Source organism: Macrotis lagotis, chromosome 7 (assembly GCF_037893015.1).
Source record: "Macrotis lagotis isolate mMagLag1 chromosome 7, bilby.v1.9.chrom.fasta, whole genome shotgun sequence".
Classification (NCBI taxonomy): domain Eukaryota; kingdom Metazoa; phylum Chordata; class Mammalia; order Peramelemorphia; family Peramelidae; genus Macrotis; species Macrotis lagotis.
Window position 1 is genome coordinate 208,907,088 of NC_133664.1, and position 24,865 is coordinate 208,931,952.

The window sequence follows — 24,865 nt, forward strand, 5'->3', positions numbered from 1 at the left end:
CAATCAGACTCTGACCTTTATCAAAGCACTGAAAGCACAGGTCCCTGATCTGAAAGAGTCCCCTGATCCTAGAATAACACAATTCTCAATAAGAAAGCTTCAATAAAGCAGACCAAGCCTTCCTTCCAGAAATACAGCAGAGCCTGGTCCTAACATTAAGTTCAAAGTCAAGAAGTAGACTGGAAGAATGAGCAAATAAACAACAACAAAAAAAGAATTCTACCATAAGAGTTATTATGAAGACAGGAAAGTGCAAAGACACAATGCAAAAGAGAATAACTCCAAAACATCTACAAGCAATCTCAGAGTAAAACACAGCCTGAGCACTAACTCAACTAGAATTCCTGAAAGAGATGAGATAAAAGTTTAAAAAAATGTTTTTTTGTAAATGAAATAAAAACACTTGAAAAAAAAATTAAAAGAGAAATGATAGCTGTGAAAGAAAGAACTGGAAAGGGAATTAACAGTTTGACACAAAAGGCACAAAACCTTGCCCAAGGAACAAAACTCATTGAAAATTGGAATGGATCAAATAGAAGCCAATAATTCTATATGAGATAATGGGAAAAAATAACCTGAAGGCTGAAAAAAGAAAAAGAAGAAAATGTAAGGCATTTCATTGCAAATATGACTGATGTGAAAAGGTTTGAGTAGAAAAAAAATTAAGGACTATCTGTATGCCATTGCCAAAAAAAAGCTTAGATATAACATCTCAAGAAAGCTTAAAAGAAAACTGTCTAGATCTCTAAGAGCCAAAGGGTAAAGAAGGAAAAAGAAATAATATACTGGTACCCTCATTAAATAAACCTCAAAATAAAAATTTCCAGGAATGTCATAGCCAAAACCTAGAGTTTCTGGATCCAAGAAAAAAATACTAGAGGCAGCCAAAAGGAAAAAATTCAAGTACCAAGGAGCTAACAGTTAAGATCACACACAATTTAGCAGCCACCACTATAAAAGAGTCTTTAGAATAAATATTTCAGAAGAATGTGAACTAACAACCAAGAATAACAATAACAAGAACTCAGTATAATGCTATACAAGGAAAAGAAATGGACCTTTAATGAAAAAAATGGAGAACTTCCAGCATTCCTGAAGGAAAAAAACAGAGCTGCAAAAACTTTGAAGTGCAAACACAAGAGTTAAGGAAAAAATAAAAAAGGGATACATGAACGAATAATGATAAGGAACTAAAACAGATAAATTACTTACACACAAATGTGGGGATATGATAAATGTGTCATCCCCAAGTCCTATCATCATTAGGTTATAGGGAGAATCTAATTAGACAGAAAGCATGGAATTAGTCCCGTTGATCTTGATGATCTTAAGACAAGAATGGAAAGAGAAAGGAAGAATATATTTGATGAGGGATTAGGGAAAGGAAAGTTAGAGAAAATTGTCACATAATTAGAGTTGAACTGGTAGACCTCTATTCAAACAAGGAAGAGGGAGTTGAGGGGGAGTAAAAGACATACACATAATACATAACACACAAACATAATACACAAAATAGGAAAGAAAGTGGGGAAAAGGGGGATTAGGAAGATAGGGAAGAGTGGATTAAGGGAAGAATTAGTCATGAGCAAAACAAACTCTAAAAATAAAAATATTCTTTTGAGATGGCAAAGAACAGGAATCCAAGTGTCCATCAATGGGAGAATGTATGAACAAGCTTTAGTAGAGACCTGTGATTGGCTACATTGTATTGTAAGAAATGACAATGGAAATAGCTTCAGAGGAACTTGTGAAGATTTGTATGATCTGATACAGAATGAAATAAACAAAGCCAAGAGAATAATTTATATGACAGCAATATAATAAGGGCAGAAAGAATCAGAAACTATCATCAGTGCAATGAATGACCAACTACAATTCCAAAGGACTGATGACACACATACTCAATAGGCAAAATGAGACAATTTTTTTTTACATGGCAAATGTCAAAATGTGTTTTGATTGACTATATATGTTTGTAACAGGGTTTGCTTGGTTTTTTAATTCTCACTGGGGATGAGAGAGAGGTGAAAGAGTAAGAAAACAAATTTTTGTGATTCAAAACATATATACATATATATTATATATATACACATATATGTAATATGTACATATATTTAATTTTCTAATTTTAAATAAAATAAGAGGATTGAACTATATGAATTCTCAAGTCCCTTCTAGTGTTAATTATATGATCCTGTAATTATGTCTTTCCATTGTCTTCACTTTTCCTGGGAAAAAGAGGCATATATCTTTGGGCATTGGTGAAGGGACCAATTAGCAGGTCCATGAAGAAACCTGGGGTTGAGGCAGGCAACTTCTGCTATATCCCTACCTAGGGAGGGAACAAAGACCAAAGCAAGATGCAATAATATCACCATGAAAGTGGCAAAATCTCCACCTGTGACTGCATACTGTGGGGCACAGAATATGAACCAATGTCAGTTGGTCCTGCAGCTTTGTCCTGTGGAGGGGAGGAACCAGCAACTGTGGTGTTGAGACCCTAAACCTAGACCTGGAGCCTGCAAAACTTGAATCAGAAGGACAGAGATCAGAACATATCTAGACTGTACTCCTAAAAGCACTGGAAATTTATAACTTGTTGGTCTGAGTCACTTTTGAGGTCCCAACATTCCCTCCATAAGTTTGCTAAGTCTGGCTCTAAGAAAAAGCTTCAATTTAGAAGCTTATTATTTAGGAAATAAGGCTTAAAAATGAGTAAAGAAAAATAAAATGGTAAAAATAAAAAAAATTTGAACCCAGGGATGCCTAGAGGACAAATCCAAAAAACAGACAAACTATGGCAAACAAAGCCTTCAACAAAAGCATAGCAAAAACTGAAGACAACCTAAAATATTAGAAATCAGAATTCAACAATATTTGAATATAAGCTATGAATGTGAAACAAATAATCATACAAAGTAAGGATACAGAACAAGAAAAAAGCTACTCTATATCAGGTAAATAAAAAAAATCATAGGTAAGTCAAGATCTCAGAAAAGACAACTATAAAAAGAGATAAAAGGGGGAAACTACATTTTGATTAAAGGCACCATAGACAATGAATTAAATAATACCAATTATACAAGGTATCCCAAAAGTTTTATTACATTTTGAATTTTAATATCTTAAAAAATGCCTATTAACTGAAATGTAATAAAATAAAAATAGCTATTAAAGTTTAAAATGCATAAGACTTTAGGGAGATCCTCTGTATGGACCAGTGGCATAGCATTGAAATGCTTTAAAAAGAAGTTAAACAATTAAACTATACTGGCTAGGGACCTCAATATACCCATTATAGAAGTAGTGCAGAAAGGAAGGGTGGAAAGAAAAGAGAAGAAAGAAGAAAGGAAAAAAGGGAGTGAGGAAAGACTGAAGAAAGGAGTTGGGAAGAGAGAAAGGGAGGGAGGGAGGGAGGGAGGATGGATTATTTCCTGAAACAGAATTTAGGAAAATTGGCTAAATCTCTCTGGTAATTACTAAATGAGTTTAAAAGGGGTATACATATTGATAAGCAGCAAAAGGCATATTTACAAATATTGACCATGTGTGAGGGCATAAAATCTCATAAACAGATATAGAAAAGAAGAAATATTAAACATATCTCATATTAAATACAATGAAATAACAATTACATCCAATAAAGAATCTAAAAAAGTATTAAAATTAAGTCATAAATAACTTAATCCTAAAGAATTATGAGTCAATAAACAGTACAAACAACCAATAACTTTGTCCCCCCCCCAACAAAGGCAACAATGGGACAATACATAAATATTTTTGGAATGCAAACAAAGTGATCCTTAGGAGAATATTTATAGGAAGATAGGTGATAGATTGTACTCAACTCTCAACTTTTTTTCAAGAATTGAGTTCAGTTCCTGCCTGAGATATTTGCTAGCTATATGACAATGGGCATGTCATATTTGCCTGTTTTTTCAGCTATGAAATATAAAGAGGCTGGACATCAGGACCTCTAAAGTCTTTTTAACCTCTAAATTTAAGAACTTAAAAAATAAACACTTTTACCAACAAAAGAGAAAAAGAACAAATCAAAAAAATGAGCATGAAACCAAAAAGTAACAAATCAAAAAGCCAAAATAAATGCAAAAATAGAAATTCTGAAAGCCAAAGAGATTAAAAAACTTAAAGCCAAAAAAGAGGTTTTTAGAAATTAAAAAATTTTAAATAAATAAACCATCATCTAGTATAACTTTTTAAAAATAAAGAAAAAAGAAAATAGGCAATATCAAAATTAAAAGGGAAAATTCACAGAAAAAATGAATTAAGAAACTATTAAAAACTATTCTGTTCAGTTCCATGCAAATAAAACACATAACTTCTTTGAAAATTACTTTAAAAAACATAAAATGCCCATATTAATAGAATAGAATAGAGAATTTGAATAACCCAATCTCAGAAAAAGAAACTGAATAAGCTATAAATGAATAACCCAATGGCAGAAAAATAAAAAACCAGGGTCAGACAAATTTTTAAATGAATTCTATCAAGCATCCAAAGAACAGAGACTTCTACTATCATATAAACAAGTTGCAAAAAACAAAAATGGAAAAAACTCACCGGTTTCCTTCTGTGATACAATAGTCTTGATACCTAAACCAAGACAAGAGAAAACAATGAAAGAAAACTGTAAGTCCTAATGAATCCTTTTTTTTAAAAAACTATACACTATGATCAGGATAGATTTAACAAGAATGTAGGGTTGATTGAATATTTAAAATTGAAAACATAATAGACCATATTAATAATAAAAAACAATAAAAATTACATAGCTATATTAATAGATTGAATAAAGCTTTCAACAAAATATCAAAATAGGAATAAGTGAATCTTTTATTAATATGGCAAAGAAAGAGTAAGCATTACATTTAATGGAGATAACCACCTACTGGAATTTCAAACTTGATTTCCCAGAGGCACCTTAAATTCAACATACCCAAAACTGAAGTCATTACTTTTCCCACTAAACCCTGCCCTAATCCAAACTTCTCCTTCTCTGTTGAAAGCACCAGCATCCTTCCACTATTCCTAGTAATATCAGCATTATCCTTGACTCTTCATTCTCCTTCAGCCCACACATCCAAATTCTGCAAATTCTAGGTTTACCACACCTCTTGCATCTGATACCTTTCCACTCATTTTATTTCATACATTCTTCATCTCTTACCATGATTACTGAGAAAGTTTCCTAACTGAGTCTCCCTGCCTCAAATCTCTTCCCACTCCAGTCTCATTTCCATTAAATTTAAAGATCTCAAAATGAAAAAAACTGCAGCAAATTTCTCTAATAAAAGTCTCATTTCTAAGATATATAGGTAAGTAACTCAAATTATAAGAACATAAGCTAACCCCCAGTTTATAAACTGGAATAGATGGTTTTCAAAGAAAGAAATCCAAGCTAAAAATAGTCACTAAAGCAGTTACAAAGTGTAGAAAAGAGAATAGACAGAAAATCAGTAGGAAACAGAGAAGCAGGATAGTTTTGAAAATTAAATGTTGGGATTGTTGTGTACTTGGAGAGAGAAGTAAGCAGTTTCCCAGCTGCAATATTCTCTTTTCCTTTTTGCTTTGTATATGGTAAATCTCATCTTATTTAGTGTTTGTTAAGTTTAGAATAAAAACAACTCCAAAAAATGGTTTTAATCAAATCCACCCTTAATGACTTAAGCTCATTGCCTAGAGGAAAAGAAACCTTTATGACTCACCCCAAGCAAGTAAACTGCCAGACAGCCTCTCACAAGTACAAGGCCAGAGAGCCTGCTTTCTACAAAGAACAGGTCTTGGAGCCAATCCAACTGTGATTGCCTCTCCAGGGTCCAGCTGGCTAACACAGTTAGCGGGGGGGGGGGGGGGGGGGGGGGGGGGGGGGGGGGGGGGGGGGGGGGCCTGAAGCACCAGGAATTTTCCATTCAAACAACCAAGATTTACAAGTTCCCTGACAAGGACCCATTTAGGTTGAGTAACATCCTTACTTGGATCATGACAGGCCCAAATGAAAAGGCTATTCAGTTTGGCAATATCCTGCCAGGAGGCCAAGGTAAACAGGGCTTTGTGGTCAGATTAAAAACGGGACGTAGAAGTTGCAAAGCAGGCAGTTTATTGAATCACAGGATTTAGGATTGTAAAAAATTTTAGAGATCATTTTACACATGAGAGAAACTGGGGCCAAAGGAGTCTCAGTGACCCACCCAAAGTTACACAGACATGATGGAGCCAGGATTTGAACCCAATGCTCCTTCCACCAGAAAGTCAGAATACTAATACTATCACCATCTATTGAACAGAACCCCTTTTCCTTACCACTGTGAAAGTTTATAGAGAATAGCTCCCCTGAACAAGAGCTGACTGTCCAGCTTTCCTAAACCAACTTCAATGATAGCAAGTGACTTCTTCCAACTCAAAATTTCAACCAAAGAGCATCAAGGAAAGGGGTTCCCAAAGCAAGCACCACTGCCACCATTGGGACAGAGACATAAGGGTCCACAGGTTCTGTGGATAGATGCAACAAGAATGAAAAATTCCTCTGAGTAAGCCCCTGTGTGGAGATCATGGAAGCCCCAAGGAACTATGAGAAGCAGTAGCCAACATGAAGCCAATCAACAATGCTCAGATTGAGATAGACCAAGCTCAGAAATTCAGTTTCTTAAGATTCTGTCCTCAGATGTGAGAAAGGACTCTCAGAGATCCATCACTAGGAACCTTCCAGGAGGGTGTAAAAGCAAGCAAGTAGAATCAGTACCAGAAAGCCAGAGGTCCAGGTCAAGGCTAAGCAGAGTTGACCATTCTACCCAAAAGTACAGCAAGAAGTAGACTCTAGCCCTGCCCCAATTCAGGAACTATAGCTTAGAGAGAGCAGAAACCACAAATTATTGCAAATTTAACTTCTTAACAACTACAAACAGAGACTCAAAGGATGAAATGGATTTTCCACATGAAAATCTAGAAGAAATGAAGGAAATTTTTAAGTAAAATAAGAGCCCTGAGGGAAAGAAATGGAAGGAAAATAAGTCACTTAGAGGGAAAAGGACTAAACTTTACAAAAGAAATGGAATCCTTGAAAATTATGCAAAATAGAAATCAAATATTACATTTGATTTCAAAAATAGTAGAATAAAATCAAAATACTGGACAAAATAGAAAATGTCAGATGTCCGATATCTGATATCAAAAACCAGAAACCAGATGAAGGAGAGATGATTTAAGAATCAGTAGATTCTCTAAAAATCAGGAGGACAAATCACCTCAATATTTTATTACAAGAAATCATAAAATAACTGCCCAAAATTTGCCAAAAGGCAAAGACAAAAAAATTCACCAATCACCTCCTGAAAGGAACTCCAAAAGGAAAAGTTCCAAGAATATCAAAAACAAAATTCAGAGTATCCACTTGAAATAGATAAATTTCAAATATTTTTGATTTGGGGAGGGGGAACAGAACTGAATAAGAACTTTGAAATAGAAACACGAGTTCAGAAAAAACCTAGAAAGGCAAATTTATTTGACTAATTTAAAGATGATATAGTCTAAGATTATAATAGGAAAAGGAAATGTGTCTCTCAAAACCTTAATGTCTTCAAAGTATAATAGATTACTACTGTTTTCTAAGAAATGATAAAGAATTCAGAAAAATATGGAAAGATATGTCACAATACAGAAAGAAAATAAACAAAAAGAGAGAACAGTTACCCCTTCTCATCACCTGTCCTTCCAAGCTCCCAAAATCGAAGGGTTTTTGAGAAAGATTCTCAAGTTAATCCAAGATTCTCTAATTTTTATCTAGAATTGCTCTTTTCTTCCCAAGTCAGTCTTGAGAGTTCACAGCTATAGGCAGACACAGAAATTTCAAAGAGATTAGAATTCATCCCCTCACACCAAAACATATGAGTCTCTCATGTCCATAAGAACATGATTATTTGGGGTTGATTACAAAGCAATAAAAATGTCCATTATAGTTGTCATGCCAACACTCTATCCACTGTGCCACCTAGCTGCCCTTTTCACTTAGTAGGTGCTTGCTGAATTGAATTGCTAAATGAAGAAGGGAACTGAGGTTCCTGGACCTCCCTCAAAGGGAAATGGTTAGATTTGTGCTTTTGACTGATTACACAAAACACTTGTGTATTGCTGTTGTTTTTTTACTAGAAGCTTCTGGGTCCCATGTTCAATAGATATGTGTGGATTGAACAAAGTTATACTTCTCTGGCAATTAGAAATTAAAACTCTGCTAACAATCCTAAGTCTTGGTAGGGGTCCAGGAGGAAAGAGAGTGGCTGTAAGTCAAGATTAGACTATTTTCAAAGTTTCATTCCAATTCCTGACATTGCATAGAAAAGTAGACTTCTTGGAGATTTATGATCAGACTTTGTAATCTCTCCTTAAAATCTAGTACACAGTGCTTGTAAATATAAAATAAATAAATCATGTCACAAGATGCTTAAATTGCATTAACTCTTTGTTTGGCAAGACATGTAGATACATCAGACTTCCTAAGCTCAGCTAGGTTGCTCTAATTGCCTAACCACAGTAAGGTCCCTACTATATATATCACTTAAGTTCTCTCATACCAAAAATTAGAAGAGACACAGACACTGGAGGGAGCAGGGAGGAAAAGAAGAAGAAAGAAGACAAAGAATTGGGGGGGGGGGGGTAGAATTAGTATTTTTCAGTTCTGAAACATTTCTCTCAAGAGGGATCCCTAAGATGAGGTAAGGAGACTATAAATCTGCTCTATCTTTGCTTGTTTGATTAATGCATAATCTGTGAAGCCGATGAAGTTAAAAGAGAATCAGTATTGGAAAAGCATATTTTGTCAAGTCAGATCTGAGTCTCTAGGGAAAAATAAGTTAGATAAATGATTAGAACTAGGGAGAATCCCACACATACATACACATCTCTTATTGGCAACTTTATGGCATAGTTCTCCAAATTGAGCCCCAGTGCAGCATTATGACCCCTCTAGTTTCTCAATACACCCATTTGCCCTAATTTTGTCTGATCTTATTCTTTCCTAAACAAGCTAGAGCTTTCTAGTTTAGAAGAGTCAGGTCAATAAGTGGCAAAAAAAGAGAAAAATACAGAAACAATGACCTCATATAAAAGGCCAAAGGCAAAGTCCAATTTGAGTCTGCTAAGATTAGATGTCAACAGAGAACTAAAATGTGCAAGACATATGCGATAAAGAAAAATTTCCTAACAAAAGGAAATGGGAAGCCTGAGAGGGAATGTACTAAGCAACAACCCTCACCCCCCCCCCCCACACACACACACCACCTTCTGCCCCCCTCTCTGTAGGTCTTGATGCAAAGTCTGGATGACCCCTTGTTGAGATGTAATTCTTGTTTGAGTGCAGTTTGAACTAGGTGGCCTCTGAGATCCTTTCCAACTGTGAGGTCTGTGATCCTATGAAAATAATGATGCTGAACTCAATAAACACTAAAGTTTCTTCTAACTGAATTCCACAATCATAGCCCTCATGCATAAGGTCATAGCTGGGGAGAGAAGGAGTAGTGAATGGAAAAAAATGTCTGTCAGAAACTCCTACCCACACATTTTTTAAGCTAACCTGTTTTACCTCTTTCAGGTAAAACAACTTACAGTGACATCCTACTAACCTATTAAACAAAGACTTCTGTTCAACATTCAGGGATCTCTAGTAATTGGCTATAACTCATTCTACTTCAATCTCCCTCTCCTCTCTCTATTCCAGTATAATAATAGGTTCTTGATCCCATTCCTTTACTCATAGCATTCCAGCCCCTGAGAATACCACCCTCCCATCCTCAATTTTTTTTTTCTGCCAATGCAATTTCTACCTCTAGCCTTCAAGGCCCAGCTTATACCTCATTTCTTTCATGAAGTGTTCCCTGAATACTAGAGCCCATTCTATTGTCTTCCTTTTCTGAATTCCAATGGTATTCAAATACTATTTGCATAGTTGTTTAACTCAATTTTACATCTCTGTAAGCTCCCTTTTATTACTCTATGTATATATGTGTGTGTATGTGAATCTATAGTTCTATATTTATCTTTTTTGCCTCCTTTATGAGAATGGGTACCAGATTTTACACATACATACATATTTATAAATATGTATGTATGTATGTACCTCTGTATCTATCAATAGTGATATCTAAATAGATGGATATCTAGATAGATAGAGATCTTGCCTTCCCCATGAGAGTGGGTACCATTTTATACTCTCATATAGATATAAATATATATGAGCATGTATCCATATATCTATCAATATTGATATCTAAATAGATAGATATCTAGATAGAGATCTTATCTCCATATAGGAATGAGAGCCACATTTTACATACTCACATATATACATAAGTATATATGTGTGTGTGTGTGTGTGTGTGTCTCTCTCTCTCTCTCTCTCTCTATATATATATATATATATATCAAGATAGATAGATAGATAGAGATCTTAACTTCTTTATTTGAACAAGTGTCATGCTTTACACCCACCAAAGCTTGCCACTATGCTTGGCTCAGAATAGGTGTTCAACACTTATTTACTTACTTGCTCATTTTTTAAAAACCTCATCACCTTCAATATTCATTCCTAAAAAGCTGTGTAGGTGGCTTCACGAAGAAGCCAGACCTAGGGTCAAGATTTAAGATAGAATTATTTTTCCCCCTACCAAAAAATAAGGGCAGGGATAATTTCTTCTCCCTCTTTGTTTCTTCCACAGCACCTAAAATGCTGCCCTGTACAGGAGAATTTAATATTTGTTGAAAAATACAAGTGGATTACAATGGATATAATTCAATTTGGACTTGATTTATCCCTCCTATATCTTGTAATCTCCAGATTATCTATTCTACCACCAATCCCTTTGGTTAATTCATTTACTTTCAGATACCTATAAACATGCCCTTTCTTCCTTATCCTTTTAAAAAAAACCTTACACCTGACCTTGCAACTGCCTCAAGCTATTTCCCATAATTCTCCTTCCTTTCAAAACAATAGAAAAATACTCTATACTTTTTTGTCACTTCCTTACCTCCCAATGACTTCTCAAAGTTCTCAATATTACCAAAGATCTCTTAATTGTTAAATTCAATAGTTTTCTCAGACTTCAACCTTCTTGACCTCCTTATATAATTTGACACTGTTAGCTACCCTCTCTTCCTAAATACTATCTCCCCCTCTAGGTTTTTCTAGGCATTCCTTTTCCTAGTTCTCCACCTAGCTACATCATGGTTCCTTCTTATTCTTCTTTGTTGAAACATTATCTGTGTCCTACTTCATAAATCTGATTATGCTGTTGTTCATTGTGAACTCAAATTGTCCAAACCCAAATTCATTATTATTTCTTCTAAATTTACCACTCTTCTTTTAACTTTCCTATTTTTTCCCAAGGTCATCACCAATTATCTAGTCACCCAAGTTCATAACCTGAGTCATTCTCAACTCAACTCTCCATCAACTCCAAAATCTACCACCTTCCCTAAACCCAGGCTCTCATACCTCTAACAGACTATTGCATCGCCTCCTAATTGGTTTTTCTGCATAGTATCTCTCCCTTCTCCAATCTATCCTCCACATAGCTGCCAAAGTGATATTCCTGTAGCACAGTTCCTTCCTCCATATTAAAAGCTTCTATGCCTCCTTATTGCCTCTAGGAAGAAATATAAACTTCAATTTGACATTTAAAGCCCTTCTCAAACTGGATCCAAAATCTTTCCCAATTAATTTCACATTACTATCCAACACACATTCCTATGTTCCAGCCAATCTTGCCTATTTGCTATTCCCAGTAAAATAATATTTGGATTGGAGGTGGGGGAGGGAGAGAGAGAACCAAGATGATAGGGTAGGGACAGCAACCTAGTCAAACTCTCTCATTTCTCTTCAAATAACTTTAAAATAAGACTTTAAATCAAATTTTTGTATGTCAAAGCCAACAAAATATCAGGGCAAAACATTTTCCAGATTAAAACCTCTTGAGAAGCAGCAGTAGAGATCTGTGACAGTGAATTAGGGGTCTCTCTGGGGTATACAAGGCAGAAATACTAGTGGTGGGCTTCTGAGGGAGCTGCAACAGTAACAGCTTCAGGAGATGAGCCCAGGGATGGGAAGGGGATCAGACAAATGATCAGAAAGAGATTATTGGGAGCCCTTTGCTGGCACTGGTTGCAGTATACAACACTGTTTTGGCAATTCTATTGTCCATCTGTAGTTCTGGGTCACAGTTGATCACAAAGGGGCAAGGATCCCTGGTTCACAGTTCCAAGGCAGAGAGAAGTCCTAGCACTTGCTGTGGCAGGAGAGCAGGTGACTTAATCACAGTTCCAGGATCAAAAGAGGTACCTGTGACTGCAGGGAAGCAGGAACTCTTGCTAGATAAAGACCAGAGCACAGACCAAAAAAAAACAGTGACCATACCTCTCCCCAGATCACACCACCTTGAAAGCCCTGAAAACTTGTAGACCCCCAAAAAGTAGATCTGAAAACCATAGCAAGACAAAAACCCAACTTTAAAATAAAAGAAATAGACTGGGAAAAGGAGCAAATCACACACACACACACACACACACACACACACACAAGAATTTGACCTTGAAAAACTACTTCAGTGGCACAGAATACCAAGACACAAACTTAAAAGATCACAATGTCAAAAACAACTGGAAATAAAGAAAGCCTTAAAGAAAAAGTCCAACAAGAATTTTTGGAAGAGTTCAAGAAAAAGATAGGAGTAGTGGAGGGTAAATTGAAGGAAAAAATGATAGTGATGCAAGAAAATTATGAAAAGATAATTAATAGCTTAAAAAAGAGATCCAAAAAAAATCCTGAAGAAAATAATACCTTAAAAAAAGAATTGTTGGGGCAGCTAGGTGGCGCAGTGGATAAAGCACCGGCCCTGGAGTCAGGAGTACCTTACTTCAAATCCGTCCTCAGACACACAATAATTACCTAGCTGTGTGGCCTTGGGCAAGCTGCTTAACCCCAGTGCCTTGCAAAAACTTAAAAAAAAAAACCAAGATCAAATTTCAATAAATTATAAACTGAAAACAGTCCTGATATCTTAGATTCAGGGGGTAAAATCAAAATTGAAAGAACCCGTTGATCAGCTCCTGAAAGAAATTCAAAAGTGAAAACTCCTGGAAATATTTTAGTCAAATTCTAAAGCTCCCAGGTCAATAAGAAAATATTACAAGAAATCAGAAAGAATGAATTCAAACATTGTGGTGCCACAATCAGGATCACACAAGATTTAGCACTTTCACATTAAAGGAGTGGAGGGCTTGAAATAAAATATTCCAAAAGACAAAGGAACTAGGATTACAAGCAAGCAAAATTGAGCACAATCCTTCAGGGGGAATGGATATTTAATGAAACAGAGCATTTTCAAGCACTCCTGATGAAAGGTCAGAGTCTTTGACATTCAAACACAAGACTCGGGAGAAGTATAAAAATATAAACAGGAAAGAGGAAATTAACAGGGACTCAATAAGGTTAAATTGTTTTCAATTCTACATGAGAAGATAATACAGGGATCTCCTAAAGAAATTTAACATTATTAGGAAAGGTAGAAGGAGTCTACTATGGACATAGGGCTTGGGTTGGGTTGATTATGTTAGAATGATCTCAAAAAAATTATGAAGGGGTAAGGAAGATAGATGTTGGGGCGGCTAGGTGGTGCAGTGGATAGAGCACCGGCCCTGGAGTCAGGAGTACCTGCTCAAATCCAGCCTCAGACACTTAATAAATACCTAGCTGTGTGACCTTGGCCAAGCCACTCAACCCCATTTGCCTTGCAAGAAAACCTTAAAAAAAAAAAAAAGATAGATTTACTGGGAGAAGGAGAAAGGTTGAAGAAGAATGGGGAAAATTATCCCATGGAAGGAAAAGCTTTACAGTAGAGGGGAGAATAGGGAAGGTGAGACAGGCAACATTTAAATTTCACTCTCATCAAATTGACTCAAAGAAGGAAGAATAAATATACATACTCAGTTTGGTATATACATACTCAGTTTGGTATATAAATCTATTTTTTTATAAGAAACTATGTGTTACAAACAATCCATTACATTGCATGACATATCCTATATTAATTTAACCCATCAATTCAGACATTTCTTTTTTAAATAATTTTTATTTTCCCAATAACATGTAAAAACAATTTTCAACATTCATTTTTTAAAATTTGAGTTCCAAATTCTCCCTCTCTCCCACTCAGTTCCCCCAATCCAAATAGCAAGCAATCATACAAAACATATTTCCATATTTGGCTATAGAAAGCTATCTTACTCAAAAAATAAGTAGGATGAGAGGGAATAAGAGAAAGGGGTGGATAAAAGGGAGAGAATATTAAGGAAGGCAATAATCAGACTTGAGGATGAACAGAGTAAAAGGAGAACAAGAAGGAAAGTAGAAGAAAATAGGATAGAGAGAAATACTTAGTAATCATAACTGTAAATGGGAATGGGATGAACTCACCCATAAAATGGAAGCATAGCAGAATGATCAGAAATCAGAATCTATAAGGAGGTATAGGAGAATCTACTTTGCTTCAGGGTTAGTAAAAAAAGAAAAAAGGCAAGGATAGCTATCATGACCCTCAAGCAAAGCAAAAGTAAATCTAATTAAAAGAGATAATCAGAAAAAAAATTTTGCTTCAAGAATGAAGGACAAACAACAACCAGCATCTAGCCACCCTCAATCATAACTAATAAAATAATGTAAAATAAAATTGGTCCATCAATAGCCTCTGCTAAGGCTGTATCCAAAAGAGAGCAAAGAAAAATGAAAAGAATCTCTGTGAACAAAAATATTTATAAACAGCTCTTTCTGTGGTTGCAAAGAAGTAGAAATTGAGAGGATGCCTATCACAAGTTGTGGTATATGATTGCGATGGAGAATTGAGGAGAGGAATGGCTTCAGGAAAAACATGGGAAAACCTATATGAACTGAACCAAACTGAAGGATACGAGAACTAGGATACACTGTAATGCATAAATTTAATGATCAACTGTGAAACAATGATCTAAGACAATTCTAAAGAGAATTCAAGATGAAAAATGCTATCCACCTCCTGAGAGAGAATTCATGAACTTCTAAGAACAAACTGAAGTATAATTTTTCATTTTCTTTCATTTACTTGCTTTTTCTTTCAAAATATGGCTAATATGGAATAGGTTTTGAATGATTTCACGTTTATTATTGATATTATATTGCTTGGATTCTCAGTGGAGAGGGGCTGGTAGAAGGAAGAGAATTTGACACTCAAAAAAAAATTTTAAAGAATGCTGAAAATAGGGGCGGCTAGGTGGCACAGTGGATAAAGCACTAGCCCTGGAGTCAGAAGTACCTGGGTTCAAATCCGGTCTCAGACACTTAATAATTACCTAGTTATGTGGCCTTGTGTAAGTCACTTAACCCCATTTGCCTTGCAAAAACCTTAAAAAAATTAAAAGAATGCTGAAAATAAATAACTTTGAAGAAAAAATAAATAAGATGTGGGTAAGGGGAGAGAACATTGCATCTCCTGTTTCCATGAATTTGTATAGACTGTCAGTAGCTTGTACTTGCCTCCTTCACTTCCATCTCTTTAATTCACTACCTCTTCACTAATACTCAAGTATAATTTCTTACACAAAACCTCTTAAACCCATCCCCTACCTCCATGAGTGTTAATGATGTTTCCCATCCCTTGCATTTATTTATTTTCAAACATAGTTTCCCTCCAGAAAAAAAATGATAAAACTAGCATTATATATTGTACTTTAAGGTTTATATTAAGAAGAATATAAACTCCCTGAGGACAAGGACTGTTTCATTTTTGTCTTCACATATACATGATCTAGTACATCCATAGTGTGTTCATAATAAATGCTTCTTATGGTCATGCTATCTAAAAATCAAAGGAACTAAGATCGTTTAGTCTTAAGATGAAAACATTTGAGAAGAAAATATTAAGGGTCTTCAAGTATGTAAAGAGTTACATATAGTAGGAGAATAAGCCTTATTCTGCTCAGCATCACAGGGTAGAACTAGAAGTAAAGAGTGAAACTCGTTCAACGTTAAAAAAAAATGTTCTAACAATCAGGGTTTCCCCAAAGGAGCAAGTGTTTTAAAAGTTGGTGAGTTAGCTCCTCCCTGTGATTCAATAGCTACCTACCACAAGATCATCTCTGAGATGTCACAGGAAATAAGACTTGGGTTCTAATGCAGTCTCAGATACTTACTTAAGTTATAATTACTTCACCTTCATTTGCCTCATTTTCCTCATCTATAAAAATGGAATGATAATACCTACCTCCTTGTTCAGATGAGATATTTGTAAAAACCTGAAAACATTATGCAAATACTAGTGATTCTTATCCTAAGAGCAGAGGTCACTAACACTTCTTGCACAAATATAAGGGAACAATATACACCCACAGCAAGGAAGATTCTCTTAAAATGGTCACATTATAACTCAAAATTAATATGGCTCATGCCCTGCACTCCCTGTTCCCTACTCAAGTATTTCCTGTCCCCTTTTCCTCTTGTTATTTTTCCCTTTCCTGTTTCCTAAATACAGCTCCTAATCTGGCTTTGACTTTGTAAAATTTTGGAAATGCCAACTTTCTGAAAGTGAATCAAAATGCAATTTAAGACAGACAGTCTTGGACATGGCAAATGAGAAAATTTGCTTTATTTAACTATGTATATTGGTTACAGGGTTTTATTTATTCTTTTTTGTATGGTTTCATTAGGTTGAGAAAAAAGAAATGTTTTAATTGAAAAACAATTTTTTTCAAATCACAGAATATTCATACTAATGCAGTAGAGGAAGGGGCTAGAACAATGGTATCATATATTTAGATGAGAAAATAGGACCAGAAATGTGAGAGAAACTAAGAGTGTGTATGAATGTGTCAGAAGTGGAATTTGAAATTCAGGTCTTCTTGCTAACAATTAATCTAAGATAATATATGTGCTGGAAGGCAGCCACAGACAGAAACACAGACACTCATATATATACACACTCATACTTACACTCACATTTCTGGTTCCTAGGTTCACTTTTATGCTTGGGGGTTCAGGAAGAGAGAAATCCAAGATAAATAATCAATGTCTGACCATAGATGATGCTAAATTTACTCACCTGAAAGGCCAGGGTCCATCCAAGATGATAACATGAATACCTCTGGATCCAATTAAAATTTAAGTACAGGTTTATATTCAAAATATTGCCAACACAAAAATACAAAGACCTGAACACTAACCAGGTGACACATACCATCTCTGTAAACAACCTCTTTCCCCCATCCCCCAGCTTTCAACTGAAAGCAGTTTTTTTAAGATTACTTATTAACTTTTTGCCTTTCAAACCCTCATACTCAATAGCAAAGGACAAGAAACAAAAGACCCACAGAGGGTTTTTAGAGGCACTAGGATATGAAGATCAAAATACTCAGGGACGGTCATATTTATGTAGGGGGGAGAGGAGAATGGAAAGGAGAAGGTAGAAATGTAATGTTTTCAGTTGCTGTCTGTTCTTGCAGAGTGTATGAAGACCCATCTGAGTTCTCACAATTGAGTTGGTTCCATCAGAAACTTGAATGATTCAAATTTCTGAACCCATTCCAAACCCTTTCACAAATTAAGGATGTTGCCACTCTTCCCCAAAAGCCAGAAGCCTGAAAAATCTGAAAAAAACTATTATCAGCAATGTGATTATAATTTTCCTTCCATATTCAAGTTTTTCTATATCCAAAACCTGATTTCCAGTTTGTCCTGATTTCTTTCAGATCCTTGCCTGTATCTGACTACCCAAATACAGGCAGCACCCCAAATCCCAAGGCAGCATAGCTGAAAACTGATAACCATCACGACCAGTGACAAGAAGGGAAAGTTTCTTAAAAAGGGAACTCACATATTCCCACTTCTTTCCAACGTGGCTGTAAGTATATGAAACCAAAGATCCCATGGGTCAATCCCAGGGAGCAGCCCAGGAAGAGACCTGCCCAACATTTCTACAAGGATAACAAAGATGGTATTGTGGGTCCAGACCTGCAGGCAATGTGAAAATCTACTACAACTTCGAATCAACACAAGACTCAACTATTCGCTGCTCCATTCTGAGGCCACCCTGCTGGGACTCACAAGGAAGAAAATTTCCTGGCAAGGAACCACCAGGGAGCAAAAAAATGTGTTGGTCACCCAGCAGGGGGGAAAAAACATCATGAGGTCTACATGAAGTTTACCCAGTAACCTAAGAAGGAGCCTGTATCTGAGGCAGTCGGGGAGAAGGAAGAAGAGAAGAAATAGTCTGAGTCCTAGCAAATGCTGCCCAGTGGCCAGGCGCCTGGGTATTCCATCCAGTTGTTCCACCCAAGCTACCCCCAGGATTTTCAAGGGTGGGAAGCAGGAAGTTAACAGACCTCTCCTACTTCCCTCAGCTCCTTCCGTATAGTTGGAACAGTCTGCAAAGGCTGAAATGACTGAACAAGTTAACATAGGTATTAGCTCTTAATTAGAAATAACCATGGTACAAAATTTTCTCTCCTTACAATTCCCCAAAAGCTAATCATTCCATTCGGTACTAAGAGGATGGGATCTTCTCATCCCCTACCACCCAATCAAGAACTTCATCAGTGTTTATAATACAGGCTTCCCCTAACTTCCTACTGACCTGTTTTCTCTTGTCCTCCTGCAAATGCCTTAGCTTCTTTCAGACACTAGGTGATCCAGGAGTCTTCCTGTGGAAAAAGAGGCATCCATGAGCAGTCATTCTAGAGACACTGACCCCAACCCTCTTCCTTTGGAGTCAGAGGTCACCTATCATTAATTTATTAGTTTGATAAATAGATGCTTCAAGACAGAAATAACATGCACTATTTTTCTACATGGAAGAAGCCTTCATTCTAAGGAAACAACATATTATGCGTGAAACAGTTAAATAATAATAAGCAATAAATTACCAAATGATTTCTGGGCCATAGGAATTAGAAGAAGAAAATCAAGAAGGGATTGATAGTATATATATATAGCTGAGAAGATGGGAAAGGGCATTCCAGTTGGGGAAACAACATGAGAAATTGAACTAAGCAGGGGACAAAGATTTAATCTGAAGAGGACTCATATGAGGCTAAAAAGGTAGGTTGGGGCCAAAGGGAGTAGGCATTTAGTTGATGGGCTAAGGCCAATGTGCTCACCAAGGATGCTCAGTTAGACCCCTGGGTCTTATGGTGGGCAAAAATGGTGGTAGCATGGTGGTGCTCTTTCATTTCATGTTTGCCAATTTTTGTTTCACAATTAGATTGCAAGGTCTTCAATGGCAAAGACTCTATTGTATATCTCTGCATTCCCCATTCCCCCTAACTTTTTTTTATAAATCCTGCTTAATGATAACGATTATTCATTTAGCATTTATCACTTAATTCTCAACACTCTTCTCATTTCTGTGTGTGTGTTTGTGTGTGTGTGTGTGTGTGTGTGTGTGTGTGTATCTTCCCAAAGAAGTTTCAGCCTAATTAAGGGCTGATTTCTTTATATCCTCAGTATCCAGCACATGGCCAGGCATAAAACAAGTAATACCTGTTAGTAAATATCTGTTTATTGATTGAGAAGGAAGATATGGCCACAAGGAGCTTAAAATCTAACGGAGACAAGCAAACACAAATCCCAGACTGTTACAGTTAACTTTAACTAGTCAGGAGAGTTTAATCGTCCAGATTCCCTTCTTCCTCATGGAGGCCCAGCTGAGTCAGTAGTACTAGGGTTGGGCCAGAGGGGAGGGGGAAGTATAAATATCTGTCTCTCTGACTGCATTCCTAAGCCAAATATAAATGGTCTAGAGGGTTAAACTGTTTTCTTTTATCCATAACTCAGTTCTCTATAATGCTACTCTAATCCTCTGTATAGATAATGAAAAGTTGACGGTACTTCTCAATAATGTGACGTACAAAAATGTTCTTATGGATATATTTATCAGGGAAAGAAAAAATGCTGCATAAGACAGATTTGAGCACAAATCCATGCTTCCTCAGAGCTAGTCAAGGAAAGCTTCTTGTAAGAAGTGGGATCTCTGCCATTATAACTCTGCAGAGAATAGGAGAAGGGAACAGAAGGAAAAGAAGTGAAATCTTACAGAACAAAGGCTTAAAGGTGCACGTTTAGCCTCTTCCCCTTCCCCCAAGTATGGGGCAGACCCCCAAAAGTTTCTATCTAATTTTAGTGAAAGAGGAGGAAACTAAAGGCTTAAACGTTCAGTCATGTTTGGAGACAATCCTGCTTCCCCACCTACAAAGATGGCAGCCAAAGGCCTCTCCCATTTTCCTAAAGGCTCTAATCAGTCACAGAAACTGCAAGAATTCTTGGGGAGAGGTCAGGGAAGGGAACTACATCTTTCTCAAACAAGGAAGAGATACAGAAGCTCCCGCTCCAAGATACACAAATGCAGAGCACAAGACTGAGAGTTAGGAAATAGGTTCCAGCTGTGAAATTTACTGACTGGCTGACCATAGGCAAGTCATTAAAAAGAACCTCCCTGAAGCTCAGTTTCTTCATCTATAAAATGAGGTTGGACTTGAGCTCTCAAGTTCTTTCCAGTCCTAACATTCTGTGGCACAATTCTATGAGGGGAAAAAAATCCTCTTTTCTGGTTTTAAGTTTTAAAAAATGCAAAAACTTTTTAAACCTCCAAACTCATGCAAACTTCATGGCTAAATCCCAGGCCTTGGACCGATCCAAAATAACCTCCTGTGGAGTCTGTCCTTCCTGTGCCTACTAGTCACTTTGAAGCTAAATGCTGATGGGTGTAAATGGGAATAAAGGCAGACACCACAGCACAGCAACCCTCTGAGCTTCCTCCCCGAGCTACACCAGAAATCCTAACAGGAGACGGGTTCATAAACCAGATCTGACACTTAGCTCTGAAACTTGGGGGGACCATTCAACCCTTCAAATTCAGTATGGTCATCTGTATAATGTGAATAATAACATTTCCACCATCCTCCTTAATAATCCTACATGATTTCAGACTAAATTAACATTATTAGTATCATTGTGGGTATTCCTTCCAGATTCCCAAAGCCTGCCCAGTCTCCACTAATCCCCCACTCGGGTCTCTGCTCTTATTCAACGAGAAGTCTCTACCAGAAAAGTGGGATGTCTCCAAATCCTTTCACTCCACATCCCACTACCACATCTTGCCTCTTGCCCCAGGCTCTTCAAGAAAACTCTGTGCTTTCTCTTCCCTCACCTTGACTCCACCCTCACCCTACACAGTACCCCCGGGTCCTGTTTCCTGTAAGACTCTCCAAAAATACCCTCTTTCACCCCAGACCCAACTCCTGCGTCCAGCTATTCAACAATGACCTCCTTCACCCCACATCCCACCACCTCGTCTTGCCTCCAGCTCCAGGTTCTCCGATCCGCCCTCTCTCCTGCCTCACCCCACAGCCCACCACCCAGTCCTGCCCCCTGCCCCAGGCTAGCCCTCCCCAATGCCCATTACTTTCCTCACTCTCTCCTCTCTATCTCATTCTTCCCAAGAAACTTTCCAAAGATCCTCCGCCCCCCCCCCCAGGTGCTCTCTCCCAATCCTTCTTGGCACCATCAGCCCCCCCCCCACGACCCTCGCGCCTCCTTTCTCCGCTTCCGCGCCCCCTCCCCGTGCCCCGGCACCCTGCCCTCCTCCTACCGCTCCCTCCTCTCCCAGTCCTGGCCCCGCTGGCCCGGCCGGGGGAAGGCTCCGTCCGGGCTGGCCGGCCCGCCCCGGCCCGCCCCGGCCCTCCTTCTTCCAGGGGCGGCCGGAATCTCGCAACTTTGCCCGCTCTGCGGGCCCCGGGGCCGGCGCCCTGCCCGAGCCCGGGCCCCGGCCTCCCGGCGGGCGGAGGAGTGGGGGTTGGGGGGGCTGGAAGGAAGGTTCCAGCCGCCGCCCAGACTCCCGCTCCAGCCGCCGCCGCCGCCGCCAGTGGAAACGGGGGGCGGAGCGGGGGGCTCCTTTGGGGAGGGGGCGGGGCTGCGGCTTCCCGAGAAAGCTGGTCGAGGGCTGAAGCTGCACCCCGCGCCGGGGAGGGAGATGGAGAGCCCTGGAGAGCGGGGGGGGGGGGGGGGGTGGAAGAGAGAAAAGAGGAGGGGAGACCGAAGGAAGAGGAGGGCGAGCCCGGGGAGGAGAAATGAAGGGGAAGGGCTTTCTAGGAGAAGGGAAGAACAGATTCGGGGGAGGAGCTGTGAGGGAAGAAGGCTGCCTGGCACTGGGGAGGAAGGGGAGATGAATGGGGAATGGAGGTGCTGCCCAGAACTGCACTCTTCGGGGAGCAGGGGCGTCCTGCCCGTTCTGCCCAGTCCTGCCCTGGCCCGGCTTCATTCTGCTCCCTCACGCTCTGTTTTAGGATGATTGGTCGAGAGGAAAGGAACCTGAGATGGAAATTCAGTGCAGCCACTGGACAACTTTATTTTTGAGATAAGGAGAAGGAACACTGAGTGGTTATCCAGGTAACAGGACGGTGACTCAAATCCAGGGCTCCTGATAGCCAATCCAGCGAGGCTCTCGTTTAAACAACACTGCCCGTAGGTAATTTAATCCTCCATATACACATCAAACAAAGCCCAGAGCCTAGCTAGGACTCCTAATCCTCTCCCTTTAATTACCCACGTCAGCAACAAACTCCCGGGGATGAGCGGCTGGAGGATCAGGGCCCCTGGAGGATCAGGGCAGCTGTACTCATCTCTCAAGGACCACCCAAAACGCTTCCCTGTTCTAAGTCTCTTGGTCTTTTCTGGGACCACCGGCTGACCACGTATCCGCAAACGTATGCCCAAACATCTGTTTTGCTAGGAACACTCACCTGAAGTTCCATAAGAGAAAAAAACCCAACAAACTAGAGCACAGCAACTAGGTTTTGCCCCATGAAATCAAAATTTAGCGCTGACACTCCATCTGTTTGGAAACAACGACGTTTAGCACCTCCCTGAGAGAGGTGCTATTTAACTATTTTAAACAGTTAAAATAGAAAGTTACCAAGGCTTTCTTCCCCAGGTAGGCTCCTCCCTGCTGACCTCTTCTGCCTCCCTAGTATCAAATCTCACAGTCTCCAGAGTCCCAGTCTCTGTTTCCCTAGCAAGGGGACTTCATATCTCAAGTCTCTCCCCCAGACTTCCTCTTAAGCAAATTTATTTTCAAAAAATTCTTTTTAAGACAGACTTACACTGCTTTGAGGGAAGGGTTGGGGCGTATCAGTTGAAATTTCCCCCAGATAACAAAACTGATTGGTGGAACTTCACTCTATAATAAGTAAACCCAGTCATTCAGGGAAGGGGAACCCACTTAAATCCCATATCAACCCAGAATACTTTTGCAGAAATCTAATTGTGACCCTTCCATAAGCTTTTCTGCCTATATGCACTCTTCCAAGTTTTACTCTCTAAGCAGAAGCCTAAGCTATCTCTCTTTCACGTGACAGCCCAATACCTACAGACAACTCCTGCTCCTCCCCTAAATCTTTTGTAATCTAAACATTCCCAGGGGCTTCAAATAATGGCAGAGATTTTCAGTATCTAGGTGCCCTTTTCTGGACATCCCCCAGTTTATCAATACCCAAACTGAACAGCATAGCCGTGGTCTGACCAGTGTAAATAGAACAATCTACCACTTTCACTGCAGGGCAACATCATATTAATTTTTCATGGCTGCCATATTCTGCAATTGATTCATGTTGTTAATAGTTCAGTAAAATTCCTAGATCTGACTTAAACTGCTTCTAGTCATGCCTTTTTCATCTAGTAGTTATGAAGTTGATTCTTTTTTAAATTTCAGGATAGCTCATAAATTATGATGATAACAATTTTGTGTATGAAGTATTATTCTCAGCTATTGAATCAGAGGACATGAAAGCTACACACTGAGAACTCTTTACTACATTGGAGAGACAACTTTCCAAATAGAAAAAACAGCAAATTTTTCCACTGAGAGTTCATCACTGTAGAAATATCCTAAATTCTTTTAACCTGGATTGTGTGAATTGGGATTGGGAAAGAAGTTATCTTTATTTTCACTAATCTCTAACTGAAATTTAGCACTTTCTTCAATTACTAATGTAGGCAACAAACATTATTCAGAGAAGGCATCATCAGACTTCCCTAAATGGTCAAAGGAGATCCATTAGGGCGGCTAGGTGGCACTGTGGATAGAGCACCTGCCCTGGAGTCAGGAGTACCTGAATTCAAACCCAGCCTCAGACACTTAATAATTACCTAGCTGTGTGGCCTTGGGCAAGCCACTTAACCCCATTTCCCTTGCCCCCCCAAAAAAAACTAAAAAAAAGGAGATCCATGACACAGAAAAGGTAAAAAATTTAAAAATAAATTTAAAAAAAAACTTGGACAGTGAGAGAAGTGGAGGGGGCAGTCTGGAATTTTGCATCTTCCTGAGATCTCTAACTATATAACTTCCAGCAAGTTGCCTTAACTTTGGGGTCTTTATATGCCCTAAGACTTTGATTTCTAAAGTTCTCTTTTAGGACTAAGTTTCCCAGAGCAATTAAATTTATAGAAGTTATATGGGTTTTGACCTCATGTAAAATTCTTTTTAGAACTTTCCCTACTCCAGATCTAGGTCCATACTGAGGGGAGTGAACATCTTTAGGTGAAAGAGTTCAACTATTCTGAGTCATTATCAAGTCAAGGTACTATGTTAAGCCCTGGAGATTCAAACAGAATTAAAAGACAGTACTTTCTCTCTAAGAACCTAATGATAGAAACAAATGCAAATAACTATGTACAAACGAACTATATACAGAAAAAATAGGGAAAAAAATTAACAGAGGAAAGGAATAAAATTGAGAGATCAGGAAAAGCTTCAGTAAAAGGTGAGTTGGATGCAGCCAAGAA

At 38.3% G+C, this 24,865-nt stretch overlaps 1 protein-coding gene across 4 annotated transcripts in view; it reads right to left on the reverse strand.

Moving 5' to 3' along the window:
• The window catches only part of TSPAN9 (tetraspanin 9), a 240,544-nt gene extending 218,765 nt beyond the window's left edge, over window positions 1-21,779 (reverse strand). For all 4 annotated transcript variants that reach the window (XM_074194642.1, XM_074194644.1, XM_074194645.1 and 1 more), the window contains exons 1-3: window positions 21,675-21,779; window positions 18,663-18,729; window positions 4,582-4,614 (exon numbers count right to left, since the gene is read on the reverse strand). The gene's annotated coding sequence lies outside the window, so the exon portion shown is untranslated. The remainder of the gene's footprint in view (window positions 1-4,581; window positions 4,615-18,662; window positions 18,730-21,674) is intronic.
• Between the last annotated feature and the right edge of the window lie 3,086 nt (window positions 21,780-24,865).